At 41.5% G+C, this 22,807-nt stretch overlaps 1 protein-coding gene across 1 annotated transcript in view; it reads right to left on the bottom strand.

Moving 5' to 3' along the window:
* Window positions 1–9,033, bottom strand: part of ELAPOR2 (endosome-lysosome associated apoptosis and autophagy regulator family member 2) — a 183,432-nt gene extending 174,399 nt beyond the window's left edge. The window contains exon 1 of the mRNA XM_064575341.1: window positions 8,882–9,033. The gene's annotated coding sequence lies outside the window, so the exon portion shown is untranslated. The remainder of the gene's footprint in view (window positions 1–8,881) is intronic.
* Between the last annotated feature and the right edge of the window lie 13,774 nt (window positions 9,034–22,807).

Here is a 22,807-nt window from a genome sequence, read left to right as displayed (position 1 = left end):
ATGGAGAGAGTAGTAGTAAGAGACAGGCTTTCTTAAGCCTCATCAGAGGCGTACTGGAGGCTGGACGGTACTGGGTCCTGGAAGCCACCATCAGAGCTTGGGCTGGGACTGGAGCCTTTACGAGATCTCTAAGCAGCAGAAGGACACTGTTTTGGACTTAGGTTTTAGGAGATCTCCTACTGCCCTGTCGAGAACATCTCCTTTAGGAGATGTAGATGGGAAGTTATAATCCAGGCAAGAGAAGACCATGGTGTGGCCCAGAAGGTGAAAATCTCTGGCACTGTCTTGAAGCAGAGACAAGAGGGGTTGCTGACAGACTGGAATAGGACGTGGGAGAAAAAGAAGTCTGTGGAGACTCCAGAGTTGTATAGGCCTGAGCAAAGGAAGGGAGGAACTGTCATTAAAGGAAATGGGAAAGGGGTACGTTTGGGACGATGTCAGGAGCTGAGCTTCAGACGTGTCAGGTTTGAGGTAACTCTCCACGTGGAGACACAGAGGCTGTGCTTGCTGGGAATCCAGGGGAAGCTCCGCGCCAGAGATGTCGACCTGAGAGCTGTCCACACGTAGACAGGATTTAAAGCCGAGAAACTGGATAAAATCACCAAGAGTGGGAGGATGACAAAAAAGATAGGTGGACCAAGGAGGAAGGGCAGGGAAGCCCCAATGTAAAGAAGTCAGGGAGATGAGACAGAACCAGGAACTGAGAAGAATCACAGTGAAGAGAAAAGCCAAGGGAGTGAGGTGCGCCAGAAGCCAAGAACAAGTTTCAGCAGTGACAAGAGCAATCAAGTCCAGGGCCTCTAACCAGGCAGGTAAAGAGGAGGAATAAGGGCTGAATTTAGTGAAGAAGAGGTCACTGTTGACCTTGAAGAGAGCATTTTCAGTGAAATGGTGAAGTAAATGACTCATAAGTGAACAGTGGCAGACATTCAAATGATGCACTATTTTGCAATATATTACATATTAAAATATTTTATAACTATTATGGAAATACTTACAAAGAAGTGTCAGTGTCATTGGGAAATAGTTACAACCAGAGAGGAAAAGATATACTCTGGGCTCACTTGTGGTTTTGAAAAAGAAAATGGGTAAGTAGAAAATGAGCTAAGACATCAATTCCAGGTATCCCCAAGAGGAAGACCAGAGCTGACTTTTTTAATACTTACTTTTATTTTCTAAAATTTTCACTATGCACAACTCGCATAATTAGGAAAAAATACTCCTACAAAATACTTTCATAAGTAAACAAATTTCCTTTCCACTTCCCAGCCCTTTCACACTTCAATCCATACTCTCAGAAACACTGTTCTTAACTTAGACAAGCATAGTAACTACTTCCTGGCACTGCATTAAAATTTACAAAGCATCTTCAAATGCATTAGATTCTCCCAGTAACTCTAACGTGGATAAGGCAGGAGTTACTGTCTCCATTTTCAGACAAAGAAAGATTCAAAGAGGTTGATTTGCACAAGGTCACGTAACACAGTGGCAGAGCCCAGATGCAAATAAATTCCTTGATCACCTTTGATACTTCATCTACTATAACAAGACGACACTTTGCAGTTGGAGTAAAATATACACAACAATCTCCTCCCCATAACTAGCAAACATTGGCAAACATTTACCAAGAAGGCTGACCATACTTTCTTAATATTACCATGTTTTTCTCTTCCAATGTCTATTTCAGGGAGAAATACTCATTAATTTCCATGAGTGGATGCTTCTTTCTTCCCTCAGGCCTTAGGCTCCTAGAGAGGGATGACGATGTCCTCTGCATCCTGCATTATTAGCTGAATCCTGCCTAGTACCTGGTGTATAGAAGATAACAGAGAAATGCTTGCTGATACACTTCATGGTAATGGGAGGAGCTCGGGCTCCATTTAATGTGATTATTGTAGGAGTTTCTAAGATGCCCTGCAGAAACAGCAAGTCAGCTTGAGTTACAGCTGAAGGAGCTTTAACAATGAAACAGGTCCCTGGGTTTCAGGCAACTAAACTGTATTCCTCACCTTATTCCTAGGACAGTGGTTCTCCTACTTCAGGGTGCAACATAATCCCCTGGGGAGATGGTTGTAACACAGACTGCTGTGCAAAGCCCAAGAACATGCATTTCTAACAAGTTCCCAGGTAGTGTTGTTTTTTTTTCTAAGATTCTTTTTTACTTATTTGACAGAGAGAGAGAGAGAGAGGGAGCAAGCAAGCACAAGCAGGGGGAGTGGCAGAGGGAGAGGGAGAAGCAGGGAGCCTGATGCAGGGCTTGATCCCAGGACCCTGGGATCATGACCTGAGCCAAAGGCAGATGCTTAACGACTGAGCCACCCAGATACCTGTTCCCAGGTAATGTTAACACTGCTAGTCCTAGGATCACACTTTGAGAACCACTGACCTAGAGAAAAAAACTTTAAAAGATTTGAACAAGCAATAAATAGTATCCTGAACTCCAGACCCATAAACCGAGTTGAGAGTAAACTTCAATATGTTCTGATCACTGAGTTTTTATTGCAGAGTCTTAAATCTGGTATAACTGAGAGAAGATGTCAATTAAGATTAAATGTACTATAAAGATTTCTTTTTATAATGGAAAAAGTGGAGGCCACCCACACTACTTTATTTTCAAGGTAGTGATTAGGGCTGCCAGAAAAGAGGACCTACATCCTACTTATCTTTAAAACCCCTAAATTGTCTTAAACATAAAGATATCTAATCACTGTTTGCTGAGTAAGATGATGAAATCCTCCACTCAATGAGCATGTACTTGGAGGGAGAAGGGGAGGGTGTTCAGAGCCTCTGGTAAAGCATATGGACCTTTACAGGACTTAGAAAATGGTACCCCTTTGGACCTATAAATTGGGAGAAGGTACTCCTTCCTGCAGATGGATACAGACCTGTGCCAGGATAGCTGGCTGGCCACACACACACTGGATGGATTCTAGCTTTTAACTGCCCCCACTGCTGGGTGCCCTTCTACAGTGCACAACTCACCCATCCTTACATGGCAGTCCTGCGCGTGCAAAACATTTGTAGAATGGCATATGCATGCCCGAGAGTAAACAATAGGCTGTGACTAGAATTCTGAGAAAAGATCCTTTGTCTTTAGCAGTTAAAGGCTTGAGGAGTTAAAGGAGGATACAGAAACTGATCCCAGCCAGGAGGCTTCCTTTGTCTGAGATGTTATCACCACCAAGCACAACCTTCATCCAACAAACGCCTATGTATCCTTTAGGTCTTAGCTTAACCGTCTTTTCCTTGGGAATCCCCCCAACCCCAGACTAGAATGGCCATATACTCCCACTGCACACAGCGATTTTCCATCATACCACTACGGCAAACATGCTTAGATGGTGGGTGGCGTTTTGATTCTGCCCCCATGAGATTAGAAAGCTCAATGTGGGCACAGCCATATGTTTTGTTCATTGTTCTACCACTAGTGCCTGGTACTTAAGTACACAATAAATATGGGTTTAGTACTGAAATAGTACACATAACTTAGATTACGAAATGTAAAAAAGGACAAGAATTGTCCATGGTTCCTTCAAGAAGAAGGAAAAGGCAACCAAAATTTGACTGATGTTTTCTGACAATAAGGACGTATTATAAGATCTAAGACACTTCTGAAGAATACACTATGATAGGAAAATGTGCCACTCTATACTATGCTCTGCTATTTCCATCCCTTGTGCTAAAATATGACACTTCACAGAACTGTCAACTCTTAGTTTTACATTGTAAATATTGATGGTGTGAATACTTGTTCACATTTGCCTAAAACATGAGAAACAGTTCTGAGCTTAAGAACTTGAAATGGAAAATCACCTCCACAAGCCTCACAGGCAAGATTAATTATCTTAACTGCTTGAAAACAAAGGCTGAGTCCTAACCCCTTTCAAAACAGTGTGACTTTAGAATCTCTGACACCCTCGCCCACAGCCCATGACCTTCAGAGATGGTCTGCTGAAAGGATATTTCTCAACCATTGTCCTCCAAATCTGAAACAGAAGATACAGCCATTTGCAACTCTTCTGATGTACGTGGACTTGAAAGACCCAATCTCTTACCCTATCTACAAAGGCTATATAATAAAATTCTCCTCTATCACCTCCCTTCCTCCCCCCCCAACCACTGCCCCACCTCACCTCCCAGTTAATACTCAAGCCATCCCCACCATTCCAGAGAAACCACTCTGCCATTGAGTACCAGCAACCCAACAGTCAGATTCAATCTTCTCTTTTCAGTCTTCATCTTATTCGAGTTTCTTTGGCCAAATGACACCACAACCACCCTTTTCTTTCCTTCAAAGGCTTTTCTCACCTTCCTCACACTCTGTACTGTCCATTTCCCTTACTCTTGCATTACTTACATGTCTCCTTTGTGGATATCTCCATTTCTGCCACCTTAATGTTGGTAAGACCCATCTTACCTTTTGTCCTCTCTATTCCCACTCCCTGGGTGACTGCATCCAATAAAGCAGTTCCAACCATGCCATTCATTCAAGTGATTCCCATATCAGCACATACCAGGCCCCTGAATGACACAGCCTGATACCCAGCTCTCTACTGACCAACTCTACTTAGAGTGAACCTCTCCAGAACCAAGCTCCTCATCTTCTCTTTCTCACAGAGGTCAGATGCACCATCTTCTCTTCAATCCAAGATCTTTCATTCCCTTACCCTCCACACTCACTTCCTGGCAATTCGACCTTCTGACAGCATGCCCTCTTTGCCATCTTCATTGCTGCTCCTCAAATGAGGTCCGTCATCCTTTACCTGGACTACTGCAATTGCTCCTAGCAGGTCTCACCTCTTTCTGTTTCCGCCCCCACTAATATGGATTCCTTATTGTTGCCAAACTGAAGCATATTGTGTTGCTCCTGATGTTTACATCTTTCTGTTTCTCCCCATCATCTACCAAATGAAGACCAGCTTCTTAGCATGACACACGGCCCCTAGGATCAACCTTCTTCTGTTTGCCCGTCAGACTCATCTCTCATTAAGCTCTCCACAGCAGGCCGTATCCCAGTGACAATCTATTATAACACAATGCAGTTGTCTTTCTGCCCTTTCTCAATCTGCGTTCTACACTGGAAATGTCCTCCTGGCCCACATGCACATCTGACCTTTGTCTGCTTGGCAAATTTTTCCTCCTCTCTCCGGTCCCACTCACTTCCTTGATAGGGCCTTTTCTGACTTTCCCATTGCATGTGACCTCCCCTTTCTTCTCTCATGGTCCCAAATCACTTCATTGCAATTGTTTACATTTCTGTCTCATCCTTACCCCATTAAATTTTATTTTTTTAATTTGTAATTTCACATCATCTGACATGCCACCTGGCACCTAGTATAAGCTCAATAAATGCCTGTGGAATAAAAACTGTTGGCACAAAGGCATCATTCTCAAGATTCAAAGACCGGTAGAAAATCGTATTATGCAGGATTTTAGAGGAATGAACTAAGAATCAAGGTCCAAATTTAAATAATGCATACATAATCCACTTAGTTCTGTTCTTTTTACTCTCATGCACTCTATCTTCTAATACCTTACTCCACCTCTGAATCATCTGTTGGCCTTTATCATTTTTTTTCCTCTGGCAGTCCCATTAAGTCTTATTATTCAATGAGTCAAAAATTCCAGTCCAATTCCATTATTGAATAAGTCTATCCTCTGAGCCTCTGAAATCTCCCCGTAGACCTTTCCTGAAATACCAGGATCCAGGCCTACTAATCCAGCAATAATCAACTCTCACATTTACATAGATTGTTTTCCTTTAATGTATATTAATCTCATCCTCACAACAGAAATAGGTAGTTTTTATTACTGTCATTTTACAAGCAAAAAACTGGTGCCAAGAAACCCAGAGGATACTTATCCTTCCTATGTTTCCCCATGCATAAGCCTGAGAAATTAATTCTGCACTTTCTGACGTCTAGTCTTCATATTTTTTTTTTCCTTCAACACCATTTACCAAAGTCACATCCTCCTGTCCTTCCTCTCGGACACACTGACTTTACTTTTTATTTATGTCTCCCAAACTATAGCGTTCCTGTTTGTGCTTGTGCTTCTACCCTGCTGATCTGATCACCAGCTGAGCTTTCATTCCAAAGTAATCATTTTTCTCCCTTTTCAGCTCCATAATCCAATGACTTGACAAAGGACGCCGTACTTCACGAGTTTCACCCCAGAGTCTCATTCTCTGCAAAAATCTAAGTGAAATTTTACCCATAACCCAACTGTCTTTTTGAAGGATTTTTTCTGAACTTCAGCAATTATAACTTGATTACCCCCAGACCAATATTCTGTGCCTCTCTTTTTCCTTCTCTAGCTTTCTTCTAAGGAGCAAGCAAGGAAAATGAAAGTCTACATAATGTGATCATGTCTACTTTTATAAAAATACTGGTCAAGGAAGATGAAACTCAAACTACTGGGGGGAAATGAGGTTTAGAATCACAGACTTTTCCATCCTTTTCAACATTCTCTCATATCATTAAAAGCTGGCCTTAGTTTCTAGCCTCTGACCCTCATTGTACCCTCTCACTCTGCTCCCCAAGCACATAGCTGTATTCTGGTGTGTGGCATTCACCTCCTTTTCTATTACTCAATAGTGGAAAGGGATAAACAGGTAAGAGTGAACACACAAAATAGTTATTTTATTTCTTTGTCCATAGGAGTTGGACTACAATTCCACAGCTCCACCTCAGAGGACGCCTCCTCCCTACCTCCTAGCACAAACAGACCCTTACCCTCAGAGCCTGGAAAACACCTGCTCTTCTCCCTTTCCTCTCAAAAACAGTGTCAGAGAGAAACAGTGATCAATTCTAGAAAACTGTCTCAGCTAGTTAGACCAGATGCCCAGGAGCGGATTCAGCCCCTGTGAGACTTCTTGGCCTCTCCTATTTCCAAAAGAACCTCTAACTTTCAGTCAGTCATCTTACAAATGTTGTCAGTCATCAGGAAGAATATCAATGCATCCATCCATCACCATTTCTAAAAACACGACCAGCCACAGGCAAGCTCAATATAATCCCTCTATATGAGTCACGTATTCCCACTTTGGGGAGGGGGGGAATTCAAAGGAGACCTCAAGGAACTGAGTCACATGCAATTTCTAAAGTCAGTGCAACAAAGAGCTGGGATTAATTGAAGAGAGTCTTCCTGAACTTTCTGTCATCTTCCTGCCTCTCATTTCACTATTTCTTTGTTAGGCTGCAGGCTCTTACTCTGTTCTTTCTAGGTGTACATCGGTGGTGCATGTGATCATCCAAATGATCAGTCTAGTTGTAGTGACCACATTAGTCCACTGGCCCCAAATTTCACCCTGACATTTCAAGTAGATTCTTCATTACTAAGAATTAGTGTTAAAAAACCTTAAGACATTTCATTTCAGAAAAAGAAGTATGGTGTGCATACGGAGGCTGGGTGCTGGAGGCAAGGCATTAGGTTTGTCCTGTTACAACAGTTGATGTCCAAGAAGCAGCTTTCTGTGGAAATCTGGAAGAACGGATCATTCTCAGGTGATAGGTAAAGCTGGAGAACACAGATTAAACTACTAATTATATTGATAAACTCTGAAGTTAAACACAGCTGTTTCTTGAGAGCTTGCCCTGATTTCCCCAATTGCAACACTCTCATGTGCTCCCACATATGCCTTTGATCTGTTTCTCATTTCAGTCTGTCCTGGGACTTGTACCATGAGAGAGGAAGATGAAAATCCAAGGATGATGGGCTATGTCCAGAGCGCCCATACTCTATAATTTAAGTCTGGGTAAAATTCAAAAGTTACAGCATCACACACAAAGGAACAGGGTCTGGCCTTTCTTCTCAGAGGGGCTATTGGCTAACCTATTTTGCTACAAAAATTAAAATGACCCATCACCCTGATTCCTAGCCATCTTCCTAAAAACAGTATCCACTCGCCATATCCTGCTGAACACAATCACTCAAAGTAGGTCAGAAATGTCGCTTTCTTCCCCTCATTGATTTTCATTAAGAGGATGCACTTTCTGGAACACTAAAAGGAAAGATAAACACCCACTACAAGTGCCAATGACACCCCCTGTAAATTAAGTCCAGTTCCCCTAAAAGCAGGAGAAAATCTCATCACCCATAATTTCTTCTTTTTGGCCACAAGTCAACAATAATCACTAAGTACAAAATAAACAGTGGCGACGCTTCAGCCAGATGAAGACCTCCCAAAAGGAGCATATTCACTGTCTTTTCTAATTTTCTAGATCACCAACCCGCCTCTTCCCTAAGTACACACTCTTTTATTCTCCCTAATTCACATCCGTATTTTGCCAGAAGGATGCCAAGTGTTACCACACACTGGCTTAGCAAGTCCCCAGGGCCTTATCAGGAAGCCGAGTGCGGGCGAGTGGGAAGAAGGGGTTTGTGAGACCCCTACAGGGTCTAGGGGAAGAGAAGGGGGTGGAGAAACGGGGAGGAGGGACCCGGGGGGGGGGGGCGGGAAGCGGGAAACCTCCCGTGGCAATATCTGGCTCTCTAGAAGAGCTGTGAAGAGATGGGTCTCCACATCCACCAGCGGGGCTTCCCCAGTCTCCCCGCCATCCCACTTGCTGAAACCTCTGCCAAGGCCCAAGTCCTCGAGCCTGGCACTCAGAAGAGGGCGCCGCAAAGTCCTTCAGAGCCCTCAAAACAGGAGCGCGAACAGAAAAGCATCCCCCAAAAGACAGCAAAGCCACACACGCGCTCTCGGCCGGCCTCCCGGGGCGGGCAACTTCATCCCTGCAACACACGGAAGCCCGGTCCTCCAAGGAAGGCAAGAGGCGACGGCAGGGAGGGACAAACGGGCACCCGCCTCGCCCCTCACCTCCCGCTCCCTGCTCTCCCTCCCCCGCCAACTCCAGGTGAAGGACCAGGTGCGGCTCACCTCCCGGCAAGGAGGAAGCGGGCGGCCGGAGGAGGAGGAGGAGGAGGGCAGGTCCCCAGCCCAGGCCGCCCGGCAGCCGGCGAGCGCCCAGCAGCAAATCCAGGCGGGGCTCCAGGGCGGCGAGAGCCCGCGGCGGGGAGCCCCGGCCCGCCGCCCCCGGCCCCTCCGCCGCGCCGGCCCCGGGGCGAGGAGCCGCATCGCCGTCCCGCCGCGGTCGGCCGGCCGGCAGCAAGGCAGCCTCCCGGGTGGGGCGCGCTCGGCTCGCCGCTCGCTCGCCCCCTGCCCGTGCGCCCGCCGACAGCTCGGCTGCGCTCAGGGCCGGGCGCCGGCGCCGGTGCTCCCGTCACGCCGGAGGGAGGGACCGCGGGGCGCGGCGCGGGGGCGGGACGCGGGGCGGGGACGCGGGGGCCCCGGCGCAGGGGGCGCGGGCGCGGGCGCGGGCGGGGGCCCGGCCCAGCCGGTCCCGAGGGGCTGCGCCGCCGCGGGGCCCGAGCGTCGCCGAGCCGCGGAGGGCGAGAGACGCCGCCGTCCCCCGTGGTATCCCCGGTGCGCGGGGCCGGCCGGGAGGGCCGCTCCCGGCGCGGAGCCAGAGTAGCCCAGGACATCGGGATATTGTTTATCCGGCGGCGGGTCTTTAAAATCTCCCTGCTTCCCGCATCCCACACAAACACTCGCCGACGCGCCCTAGGATCGGCCCTTGGTGAGGATCCAAGCGAGCTAGCGTCAGATCGAATTTGGGGGTGATCCTCGGATCTGCCTAAAATGGCAGGGAGGAAAGGGGAAGGAAATATCGATGCGGTTGGTGACTCGGTTTCCTCACCTCTTTAACGAGAATAGTAACAATACCTACCCTATGGGGTTGTTATGAGGGTTAAATTAAATGATGCACACAAAGCACCTAGGGGAGTGCCTGGCAAGCGGTAGATGCGATAGGTGTTGGTAGTAGTGGTAACCGCAAGTACTGCCACTATTGGTGTCATTTCATGGGGGGGAACGTGTAACCTTGGGCAAGAAAGCCCTTTTGTTTCTGGAGGAAGCAGATTTTCTGTATGTGCAATTTACTGGGGTAGTCTTCATATTTTCTTTCATTGCAAAGGTGCTGAACTGGGTAGTTGGCCCCAACTGTGAACAAAATGGGCACAATGCCTTCCTCAGTTGTGGGGATCTCAAAGGTGCCTTCTTGCTCTATAATTCTGTGATTATGTGAATTCTCCTGTTTTTCAAAAGAAGTACTCAAGTTTCTGATAAGAGACATGTTCCTGGCCGACTCATAAATTGACCTGAATTTATCCGTGTCTCTATCTTCAGTATTTTTTAATAAACATTTCCACATGGAATGTGAAAGTTTCTCTCTCTCTCTCGTTCTGATTATTATAATAATGTATGTTTATTGTAAAAATGTGGGAAAATACTTAAAAGTATCAGGAAGAATGTAAAAATTAGTAGGGATCCCACCAATGAGACGTGACACCATTCATGGTATTGGCATCTTGAAGAATTTTCTTCATGGTCTTTTAACTGCCTGTGTACTATAAAACTAGAATTATAATTTGTAACCTGCTTCTCTTTTTTCCTTAACAACATGAATATTTTCTCAAGTCAATGAAGTCTCTGGCAACACAGCTTTAATAATTGTCTAATAACATCTACACTTTGGAGATACATAATTTACTATCGGATATTAGGCATTGTTTCTCAAATATTTGATGTTATAAATAATTCTGGAATGATTGCCTTTGGTATATAATCTGTTCACGCTTCTACTTTTAATTTTTTGTGCTTTTCTAGAATTGAAATCATTGGGTCGCACTGTATGTGTATTTTTGGTTTTTGATGAATAGTGCACAAATTCCATCCAACAATTTTATATCAATTGTTTCCAGCTGTTTGGGTATTTATTTAACATCATTCTAGATTGAATAATACTTTAGATATTTACCATTTTGGCAATAGAGAAAAATGCTATCTTATCAGTATGTTTAAATGTATTTTTACAATTTGTGATGTTGAATGATTTTTCATATATGTTTACTGATTATATATTTCCTTCTCTTGTCAGTGTGTATGAATTTTCCACTGGCACTCTGGCTATTTTTCTATTAAAATTCCATCTTTTTTTATTAGTTTGTAAGCAACCTTTTAAGTTTTGTGTGCTACACATTGTTTACTATATTTGTCACAAAAACATTTCTGAGTTTGTAGTCTTTTAATTTTGTTTCCGGTGGCCTTTTTTGCAAAAAGATTGTCATTTTTATGTACTCAAGTATAACATTTCCTTTTGTGATTTCTTCCTTTGTTTTATCCTTAGAGACACCTGTGCTTCTACAGATCCTATAAATGCCTATAGTTTCTTATTTATTGTTTTCTTTTTATATATTTTTTATTCTTTAATGCATCCAAAATGTATGAGTCAGATTATATTATTTTTTCATCTGAGCAAAACTTAACAACATGGCTAATGGACAGTTTCTTTCCTTATAAAAATAAGGACTGTCCTACTCAATGCACATAGGTTAAATGACAATTACAGATTTTCCCAAGTGAGACCTCTTGTCGTTGTCAATAAATAACTTTTTCACTAACAACGAAGTCGCAGAACAAGACATTTAAAAAATAATACCATTTATGGGGCACCTAGGTGGCTCAGTCGGTTCAGGATCCGACTCTTGATTTCGGCTCAGGTCATGATCTCAGAATTGTGAGATTGAGCCCCACTTTGGGCTCCACACTCAGCACAGTCTGCTTGAGATTCTCTCTCTCCCTCTGCCCCTTACCCCGCTTGCCTGTGCATTCTCTCTCTATCTCTCTCTCAAATAAATAAATAAATAAAATCTCTCTTAAAAATAAAATAAAATAAGTAATACCATTTACTATTGCACCAAAAAGAAGAAAATACTGAGGGATGAACTTAACCAAGGGAGTGAAAGACCTGTACTCTGAAAACTATAAAACACTGATGAAGGAAATTGAAGATGACACAAACAAATGGAAAGATAGCCCCCCATGCTCATGGATTGGAAGAATTAATATTGTCAAAGTGTCCATATACACAAAGTAATCTACAGATTCAATGCAATCCCTATCAAAATACCAACAGCATTTTTCACAGAACTGGAACAAATAATATTAAAATTTGCATGGAACCACAGAAGACCTCAAATAGCCAAAGCAATTCTGAGAAAGAAGAACAAAACTGGAGGTATCACAATTCCAGATTTCAAGATATATTACAAAGCTGTAGTAGTCAAAACAGTATGGTAACTGGCACAAAGAAAAATATACACAATGATCAATGGATCAGAATAGAGACCTTAGAAATAAATCCACATTTATGTGGCCAATTAATCTATGACAAAGAAGGCTAGAAAACGCAATGGGGAAAAGAGTCTTTTCAATAAGTGATGCTGGAAAAAGTGGACAGTTACATGTAAAAGAATGAAACTGAACTACTTTCTAACACCATACACAAAAATAAACTCCAAATGGATTAAAAACCTAAATGTGAGATCTGAAAACATAAAAATCCTAGAAGAGAACACAGGCAGTAGCTTCTCTGACATTAGCCATAGCAACATTTTTCTAGATATGTCTACTAAGACAGCAAAATGAAAGCAAACATAAATTTTGCACAACAAAGGAAGTTGAAAGCTTTTGCACAGCAGAGGAAACCATCAAGAAAACAAAAAGCCTACCGAATGGGAGAAGATATTTGCAAACAACATATCTGATAAGGGATTAACATCCAAAATATATGAAGAACTTCAACAATTCACACCAAAAAAACAAACAACCCAATTAAAAAATGGACAGAGAAGCTGAATAGACATTCTTCCAAAGAAGACATACAGATGGGGCGCCTGGGTGGCTCAGATGGTTAAGCGTCTGCCTTCGGCTCAGGTCATGATCCCAGAGTCCTGGGATCAAGTCCCGCATCAGGCTCCCTGCTAGGCAGGGAGCCTGCTTCTCCCTCTGCCTCTGCCTCTCTCTCTCTCTCTCTCTCTCTCTCTCTCTTTCTGACTCTCATGAATAAATAAATAAAACATTAAAAAAAAAAAAGACATACAGATGGCCAACAGACAAATGAAAAGATGCTCAACATCACTCATCAGCAGGAAAATACAAATCAAACCCACAATGAGATATCACTGCACACCTGTTAGATTGGCTAAAATCAAGAAGGCAAGAAACAAAAGTGTTGGTGAGGATGTGGAGAAAAAGAAATACTTGTGCACTGTTGGTGGGAATGTAAATTGGTACAATCACTGTGGAAAACAGTATAGAGGTTCCTCAAAAAATTATAAATAGAATTACTATCTGGTCCAGGAATTCCACTACTGGATATTTACCCAAAGAATATGAAAACAGAAATTTTAAAAGATTTATGCACCCCTATGTTTATTGCAGCATTACTCATAATAGCCAAGACATGGCAGTAACCTAAGTGTCCATAAGTAGACAAATAGATAAAAAAAAAAAAAGATGTGGTATATATATATTTTTTCCACAACCTTTTTTTTTTATCTATTTGTAATATTATGGAATATTACATAGCCATAAAAATTATAAGATCATGCAGTTTGAGACAATGTGGATAGACCTAGAGAGTATTATGCTAAGTAAAATAAGTCAGACTGAGAAAGACAAATACCATATGATTCCACTCATAAATGGAATCTAAAAAAATAAAATGAAGGGCACCTGGGTGGCTCAGTTGCTGAAGCATCTGCCTTCAGCTCACGTCATGATCCCAGGGTCCTGGGATCAAGTCCCACCTCAGGCTCTCTGCTCAGTGGGGAGCCTGCTTCTCCTCTCCCTCTGCCTGCCACTCCCCCTGCTTGTGCTCTCTCTCCCTGTCAAATAAATAAATAAGATCTTTAAAAAAATAAATAAAAATAAATTTTAAAAAATGAATAAACAAACAAAAAGCAGAAGCAGAACTATAAATACAGAGAACAAACTGGTTGCCAGAGGGGAGGAGGTGGGAGGTTGGGCAAATGGGAGAAGGGGAGAGGGAGATACAGGCCACCAGTTATGGAATGAGTAAGTCACAGAATAAAAAGCAGAACATAAGGAATACAGTTGATAATATTGTATTAGTGATGTAATGGGACAGATGGTAGCTACACTGGTGGTGAGCATAGCATAATATACAAACTTGTCAAATCACTAAGTTGTACACCTGAAACTAATGTAACATTGTATGTCAACTATACTCACAAATAATAATCATCATCATTTTCTCAGAGCAGTCTTACCTATGGAAAAGATCTTGACCTTAGATAATTAAAACCAGCACACAGACTGACAGAGAAAGGAAAATTTCAAGAAAATTCTGGCTCCCTTGCACCTCTTCTGGAATCTAACAGCAGATTATTCAAATGGTTTGTGATTATCTGATCAATAACTTTACTTTTTAAAGCCTAGTTTAAAAAAAATACTTTAAGGGGCACCTGGGTGGCTCAGTCATTAAGCATCTGCCTTCGGCTCAGGTCATGATCCCAGGGTCCTGGGATCGAGCCCCGCATCGGGCTCCCTGCTCCACAGGAAGCCTGCTTCTCCCTCTCCTACTCTCCCTGCTTGTGTTCCCTCTCTCGCTGTGTCTCTCTCTGTCAAATAAATAAATATAATCTTTAAAAAAATAATTTAATATAAAATTCCTAATGAAATTGGGGGGGGAAGGGTTGAAGTTCAACCATGAAGGCTTAAATAGCTTAAAGTCACTAGACAGTCAACAACTTTCCACTTTCGTTTATGCAGTATGTACCTGAAAATTGAACCAAACTGTGCTAATCAACAAAAGCCATTGCTGTATCCAAATGATGCTAAACACAAAGATTTTTTAAATTTTTCTTTTTAAATACAAGCAGATGGTGGTGTAATAACCCCAAATTTTAGAGATTGTCTAAGTACACAAAGGTTAGAAAAAAAATCTAAATGGATTCAAGCAACACATTTTCTAAAAACAGTCAAGATGAAAAAATTAATGAATTTTCTGAATCTAATTAGCAAAGTGATAGTAGTTTTGGCAAATGCATGTTGTGCATTATACACTCAGGAGAACAGGTATTTCTGGAAATCAATCTGACAATATACATTAAGTGTCTTTAATATATTTGTGCTTTAATCCAGTAATTTTTACCTTCATGACTCTATTTAAGGAAATAATAAGGAAGGAGCACAAAGTTCTGCACAAGAAAACCCACTATTGTCTAATACAATTAAAAATGAAATAGCCCACGTGTCTCCAATGGGAAATGGTTACATGAATAATGCTACTTCACATGATAGCATTATATAGACATTGAAAATTATGTTTCCCAAAGAATGCTAAATGAGTCAAGGAAATGTTATCACATAATGTTAACATAAAAAAGCGAGAAACTTTAATAAACAATGTTTTCCCAAGTATAATGTGTAGGGCAGGAGGCAGTGTTTAAGTGTGCTTTATAGAAAGAATATGACTAGAAATCAGTGTATTGGCAGTGATAATCTTTTAACGGTGGCATGCAAATATTTTTCTTTTATTTTTACAGATTTGTTTCCAATTTTTCCATAATGATCATAGATTATTTTCATAATCATTATGAATTACTAGAATGTTTGTGTTCTTTGATGCCTACCAATCCTACCTTAAATCATCAAAGATATCTACAAAAATGTAAGGACGAAAGTGTGCACCAGTGTTATTTGTCAAAGAAAATAAATAAAACCTAAATATCTAATACTAAGAAAGCAGTTAAGTAAATAATAATATTCAATGGTAATTGTTTCAACCCAAAGAATTGTTTCATGAAGTCTCTGACAGAGGGAAATTCTTTTATGAAAACGCTTTCCATTAAATGGGAAAACTGATACAAAATTTATACACAATGGATACATCCAATAAAATAAAAATATAAAACATGGATAGAAGGCTATGAATCAATTTCAAAGGTGATTGCCTAGAGAACAAAGGAGACTGGGTTTGGGAAGGAGTATAAAGAGACTTCACTTGCACCTTCAATACTTTATATCTGAAGGGAAAGAAGGATGAAAGGGAAAGCGAGAAGAAGGAAGTATCTGGAGCAAATACGACAAAATGTAACATTGTTTCACCAGTGTTGGGTGGCAATTCTTATGGCTAACTAATTCTTATGGAATACTTAATAGATAGCAGCACTATTCCAAAAGCTTTCAGAGCACTACTTCATTTAAAACAACCCTCTCTGGTAGGTACTCTTATTGTGCTTAAAACAACCCTTTCTGGTAGGTACTCTTATTGTGCTCATTTTACAGATGAGCAAATAAAGGCACAGGTTACTCAGCAAGATTCAGGGTGGGGTTTCAAACACAGGCATTCTGATTCTAGGGCTTACCCACTTAGGAGGTTAGTTTTATTACCCTCTGTAATTTTATTTTTGAAATACTTAAAATTTTAAATTATTACATTGAACATAATCTTTACTAGTTTTTAAAAATCCATATTCAAAAGACTGAAAGGTTGGGACGCCTGGGTGGCTCAGACGGTTAAGCATCTGCCTTCGGCTCAAGTCAGATCCCAGAGTCCTGGGATGGAGCCCCACAACAGGCTCCTTGTTCATCAGGGAGCCTACTTCTCCCTCTGCCTGCCACTCCCCTGGCTTGTGTGCTCTTTCTTTCTCTCTGTTTCTGACAAATAAATAAATAAAGTATTTAAAAATATATAAATAAGTAAAAATAAAAGTAAAAGTAAAAAGACTGAAAGGGATAGACCAAATTATTCACAACAATGTTTTCTGGACTATATGATCTGGGTGATTTTTTTTCTATTTCTCTATACTTTTCCACACTTCCAAATTTTTTACAGAAAATACATATCGGTTCAAGTTTAAAAGAAGAAAGCTGAGATATATTAAAAAGGAGTGTGATCCTTAAGCTATTCTTCTACCATAGCCTACATTTTATATATCAATTTTTATCAATTTATATAATAATATTTTAAATAACTAGTAGAGGAAGAAGAATGGGGGACTGAGAAGGATAAATGGGAGGATTTAAAATGGAACAAAAAATTATTCAAAAAATGGAAAATAGGTCATATGAGGAAAGGCTAAATTAGGGTGTCTTGATTACTGTCTCTAAGTCCAGAAAGACTTTTACCAGTGGTATGTATGTCCCTTGCTCTCCATTTCCTTCAAGGATCAAAACAAAACTATTTTTAGCAAAAGGAGAAAATTTTTTCACTTGGGTATACAGTTGAACCTTCTGTGAGAGGTTGTGGACATATTAAAAAAAGATTGTGAAGTCAGACAAACTTGCATTTAAAATCAAAACTCCACTGCTTGCTGGCTGTTTGATTTAGGGAACATTACTTAATCTCCCTTGGCTTCAGTGTCTTCATCTGTAAATTAGAGTTAAAAATGCCTGATATCGTAGGCTTGGTTTGCAATGAATTCATACATATAATGAGTTAATGTGCCTAAAGTATTGCCATGCTTATTGGTATATTTTTTGCTCTTTATAAACATTTCTTCTTTTTTAAAAAAAAAAAGATTTTATTTATTTATTTGAGAGAAAGAGAGAGAGCACAAGCAGGGGGTTGGGGCAGAGGGAGAAGCAGACTCCCCACCAAGCAGGGAGCTCCACTCAGGGCTGGATCCCAGGACGCCAAGATCATGACCCAAGCCAAAGGCAGACGCTTAACCAACTGAGCCATGCAGGTGCCCTTGTAAATTTTTCCTCTTGGAAATATGGGCATTTCAGGACCCCTGGGTGGCTCAATTGGTTAAGCGTCTGCCTTTGGCTCAGGTCAAGACCCCAAGGTCCCGGAATCAAGTCCTGCATCAGTCTCCTTGATCAGTGGGGAGCCTGCGTCTCCTTCTGCCTGCCACTCCACCTGCTTGTGTACTTTCTCTCTCTCTCTCTCACACACACACACAAATAAATAAAATCTTTGAAAAAAAAAAAAAAGAAGAAAGAAATACTGACATTTCTCCACTTGAGTCCAAAGACCCTCAGGGTGGGCTGGGGAGGGGGGCACATTCAGTGTCTTCTTAGGAGATCAGGGATTTTCTCTGAGAATTTTCATATTTTGAATTTGCATTTTGTTGATAATCAAAAATTATACATGTATACATAAACATATACATTTTTTTAGATTACCTGTATGTCACTCTTTAACACGAAATGTTTACCTTTGTTTGCACTTGACTTTATGATCCTTAAGGCTCACTCCCTATCTGCCAGCCACACTGGCCTCCTTGCTACAAGCTACAACCTACAACCTACCAGATGTGCTTCTACCTCAGGGCCTTTGTATTTGTTGTTCCCTCTGCCCAGAATGCTCCTTCTTCTTCAGGTCCTTACTCAAATGTCATCTTCCCAGTAAGGACCTCCCTGGCCACCCTTTCTAACATCCCTGACCCTCCCTATCCCCCTTCCCTGCTTTACTTTTCTCCATCTTGCATCATCATCTTGCATGTTGCCTATTTTACTTACTGCCTATTTGTCCTCACTAAAATGGAAGTTCCATGAAAATAAGTTTTGCTTTTGCTTTTATTTTTTAAAGATTTTATTTATTTATTTGAGAGAGAGCACGAGAAGGGGGGAAGGGCAGAGGGAGAGGCAGACTCCCCACCAAGCAGGGAGCTCCCACACGGGGCTCAATCCTAGGACCTTGAGATCTCATGACCTGAGCCGAAGGCAGATGCCCAATCGACTGAGGCACTCAGGCACCCCATGCTTTTGCTGTTAATTGTTGTGTTTCCAGATCTAGTACATAGGCACTCAATAAATACAGGTGGCATGAACGAATGCATTATGAGATGACCATAAATGAGAGCAATTAGTTTGTTGCTGTTAATATGAAATATTTCAGATGCACTGCAATTAATTTAATAGTTTCTAAAATTTATCCAAAGATGAATTTGAGGGGAATCCCCAAATTCTCAGTTTGACAAACAAAGGATGGGTCTCACATAACAGTATCCACTTTATCCAGTTTAAGGAGAAAGGAACTTATTATGTAGTATTGGCTACTTTACAAGATTTCCTGAGGGGCCAGGGAACAAAGGTTGGATCTACACAGCCAGGAGACCCACAGCTATGAGTGCCATCCCATAACACTACTGTGGTAGAAATTCCACTGCAGCCTTCACATACCACTCAGCCATGTGATGCTTAAAAACCCAACATCCAAAAAAAAAAAAAAAAAAATTTATACACCGAAACCTCTGTGCCTACTAGAGCAGAAGATCCAAATGCCCCTGTTGCCATGTCAGCCGGAAGAATTAATCTATACTCACACAGCTGCTGTCTCACGTTGCCCACTCCCTCCTTCCAAATATCATGTGAGGACATTTCCTTGGCAAAATCTAGTTTTAATGTACAATCTGGTTACAAGGGAGTCTTGGGAATGTTTTAGCTAGTTGTCTCACCTCTTTGGTTCAGGAAGGCATGCTAAAAGTAGGAGATTGGGTAGAAGTGAGGAAGGCATGCTAAAAGTAGGAGATTGGGTAGAAGTGAGTCAAAGTACATTTCGTTGTTTTTTTTTTTAAGATTTTATTTACTTATTTGACAGAGAGAGAGACAGCGAGAGAGGGAACACAAGCAGGGAGAGTGGGAGAGGGAGAAGCAGGCTTCCCACCGATCAGGGAGCCTGATGTGGGGCTTGATCCCAGGACCCTGGGATCGTGACCCGAGCCGAAGGCAGATGCCCAATGACTGAGCCACCCAGGAGCCCCCAAAGTACATTTTTTACAGCAGTTGCCCCTCCTGCCACTCAACCTACATAAACACTCTCACCCCTACATTAAACCTTCCATCTCTGAGGGATGTTCATTGTTCTTCTAACTCAATGACAATCCCACCTTGATATCCTGAAATCTATCAGATAAATTATTAACTACCACCAATCCAACATATATTAAAAACTAGGAGATTACTATTCAGTAATAAAAAGAAATGAACTATTGACATCATTATAACTAGGATGAATCTCATAGGCCTTACTCTAAGGGAAAGAAGCCAGTCTCAAAAGCATATATACTGGGAGCGCCTGGGTGGCTCAGTCGTTAAGCGTCTGCCTTCGGCTCAGGTCATGATCCCAGGGTCCTGGGATTGAACCCCACATCGGGCTCCCTGCTCGGCGGGAAGCCTGCTTCTCCCTCTCCCACTCCTCCTCTGCTTGTGTTCCCTCTCTCGCTGTCTCTCTCTCTGTCAAATAAATAAATAAAATCTTTAAATAAAAAAATAAAAATAAAAAAGCATATATACTGTATGATTCCATTTCTATGGCACTCTCAAAAAGACAAAACTATTGTGATAGAAATCAAATCAGTGGTTGTCAGAATTAGAGTGTTAGTTGGGAAGTGTGACTAAAAAGAATAACACAAGAGAGATTTGGGGGGAGTGATGAAATCATTTTGTATCTTGATAGTGATGATGGTCACATAAATCTACATATGCATTAAAATTCAAAGAATTGCATACCAAAAAAAAGTCAATTTTACTGTATGTTAAAGAATTAATTTTTAAATTTTTTTTAAAGATTTTATTTATTCATTCGAGACACAGAGATAGAGCGAGAGAGAGCATGAGCAGGAGGAGAGGCAGAGGGAGAAGCAGGCTCCCCGCTGAGCCAGGAGCCAGACATGGGGCTCAGTTCCAGGACCCTAGGATCATGACCCTAGCAGAAGGCAGATGCTTAACCATCTGAGCCACCCAGGTGCCCCAAGAATTAATTTTTTTAATATTTTTATTTATTTGAGAGAGAGACAGAGAGAGCACGAGTAGGGGGAGGGGTAAACGCAGAGGGAGAGAGACGAGCAGACTTCCCACTGAGTGGGGAGCCTGAGACGGGGCTCGATCCCGGGACTCCGAGATCATGACCTGAGCTGAAGGCAGACACTTAACCCACTGAGCCACCCAGACACCCCCAAGAATTAATTTTTTATACCACAACTCAGTGACTACTGAAGTTAATAACCACTAAGTTGACAATATGTTAGGTTTTGTAGACATTGAATACTTATTAATTTTGAAAAAAAAAAAAAAACTAGGGAAACAGAGAGGGAAAACAATATTTTTAAAAACAATATATTATTATTATATATGTACAAAAACAAGAAAATATGAGCAGGGACAATAATTTTCATTTCTTTTTTTTTTTTAAAGATTTTATTTATTTATTTGAGACAGAGAGAATGAGAGACAGAGAGCATGAGAGGGAGGAGGGTCAGAGGGAGAAGCAGACTCCCCGCCGAGCAGGGAGCCCGATGCGGGACTCGATCCCGGGACTCCAGGATCTTGACCCGAGCGGAAGGCAGTCGTTTAACCAACTGAGCCACCCAGGCGCCCAATAATTTTCATTTCTGCAATTGCTTCTGACATTATCTTTGGTGTTGATAACTTTCTTCACGTTCCCCGTGGGCTCAGGCAGCAGCTCTGCAGTCATGGTTGTGGCATGGTGACGCAATCCAAAACTGAATTCCTGAGTGGTCTGAACCTTGGTGACCCTAACTATATGGGGTCGTCTCCCATTAACTGTGATCATTGGATATTACAATACTAGGAGGCATTCTTCCAGAGGCATTCCTGAGCTCATCATTAAAAAGCACAGTAAACTTTTCATTTTCTTTTTTGCCTCCTGGTCAGTTGTCAGGAGGAACCCAAAAAGGCTACATGGCCGTCTTAACATCTCAACTCCCAGTTCAATTGTCTCCTCTGGTGGAAAATTTCTCCACTAATACCAAGACCTCCAAATTAGCAGAATCTAAAGGAACGGACTTGGGAAGGAAACTTTTGTGCTTTGTTCATTCAGTGTAATAATGAGAAATACTACTCCCACTCCACCCCTCAATTTCTGGACCAGGGCGGTCTGGTTGTGGAAGAAACAGCATTATATATTAGTCACTAGTTCAGAGAACATGCTAATCCTGATGGACACCACGCTGACGTCAAAAGGTACTATCTCCCAGCTGACACAGTAAATCAGTTCCTTGGGTCATTCTGCTGTGCCATAAGCCAGGTGCTCTGGGTGAATGTTTTGTGGACATACCAGCCAAGAGCACAGGCCTTAATTATTTTTACTGTGAAATGAACTTCTTGATTAAAAGCAATATTGTGTGAGAAAGCAATACTGTGTTATATAATCAGACATGATGTACATAAGGCATTAAGTCAACAGAAGCAGCATACTGGACCAAGAAAATAAACCATCCAGATTAAGTGTTTATTTCAGTAAGGATAAAACACTGTTCGTTTTATAATGTAGGGGACCCAATATAACCAACCAGCAGTTAGGCTGGTCCCCTCGTTATATCATACAATTTCAAGAGCTCACTATTGGTCTCTACTGCTGGCAGATAGAGCATTCAGCCATGGTAGGACACCCAGCTCAGCCTTGGAGACCGGCTATCGATTTTTTATTAAGACATGGACAATCTTCATCAACTGCTGTGATGGACCATTGTTTATGAGCTCATTGACACAGTAAGGTAACCAGAGAAAGGAGTTGACTGATGTCAACAGAGTGAATCATCTGGTTCACCTGGTTATTAAACATTTGGTGAAAATTCACAAGGGACATTATAATATTCCTACACAGTAGGCTCTTTTCAAGAGATTCATTTACATAATTCTCAATCCTCTTTATCAGCAAACCTCCAATCTTGTTCCTTCCTACTCCTTCACCGTATGCCAAATCTTTAGCTATTACTCATGAACTGGTGTAGATTAGACATCATGTCACCTTCTTCCAGGTAATGTTTACCATGAGGTTGTATCTGTTGGAAAAATTCCCTTTTCCATTGTCTGAAGGACATGATTTATTTGTTAATCAATATAAAAGCAGGGAGATAGTCTGAATTTTTCAACATATAATTCTAAGGCCAAGAAGCATAAGCTAAAAATCAAAGAAAAATTAAACCACTTGGAAGCAGACTATTATGCCAAATGAGATAGTAAATG

The sequence above is a fragment of the Mirounga angustirostris genome, unplaced genomic scaffold, assembly GCF_029215605.1.
Source record: "Mirounga angustirostris isolate CCGP_5_RB_7025 unplaced genomic scaffold, mMirAng1.0.hap1 SCAF_12, whole genome shotgun sequence".
In the NCBI taxonomy this organism is placed as follows: Eukaryota; Metazoa; Chordata; class Mammalia; order Carnivora; family Phocidae; genus Mirounga; species Mirounga angustirostris.
The sequence above is the reverse complement of the archived record's forward strand: the minus strand, read 5'-3'. Positions and strand labels throughout refer to the sequence as shown.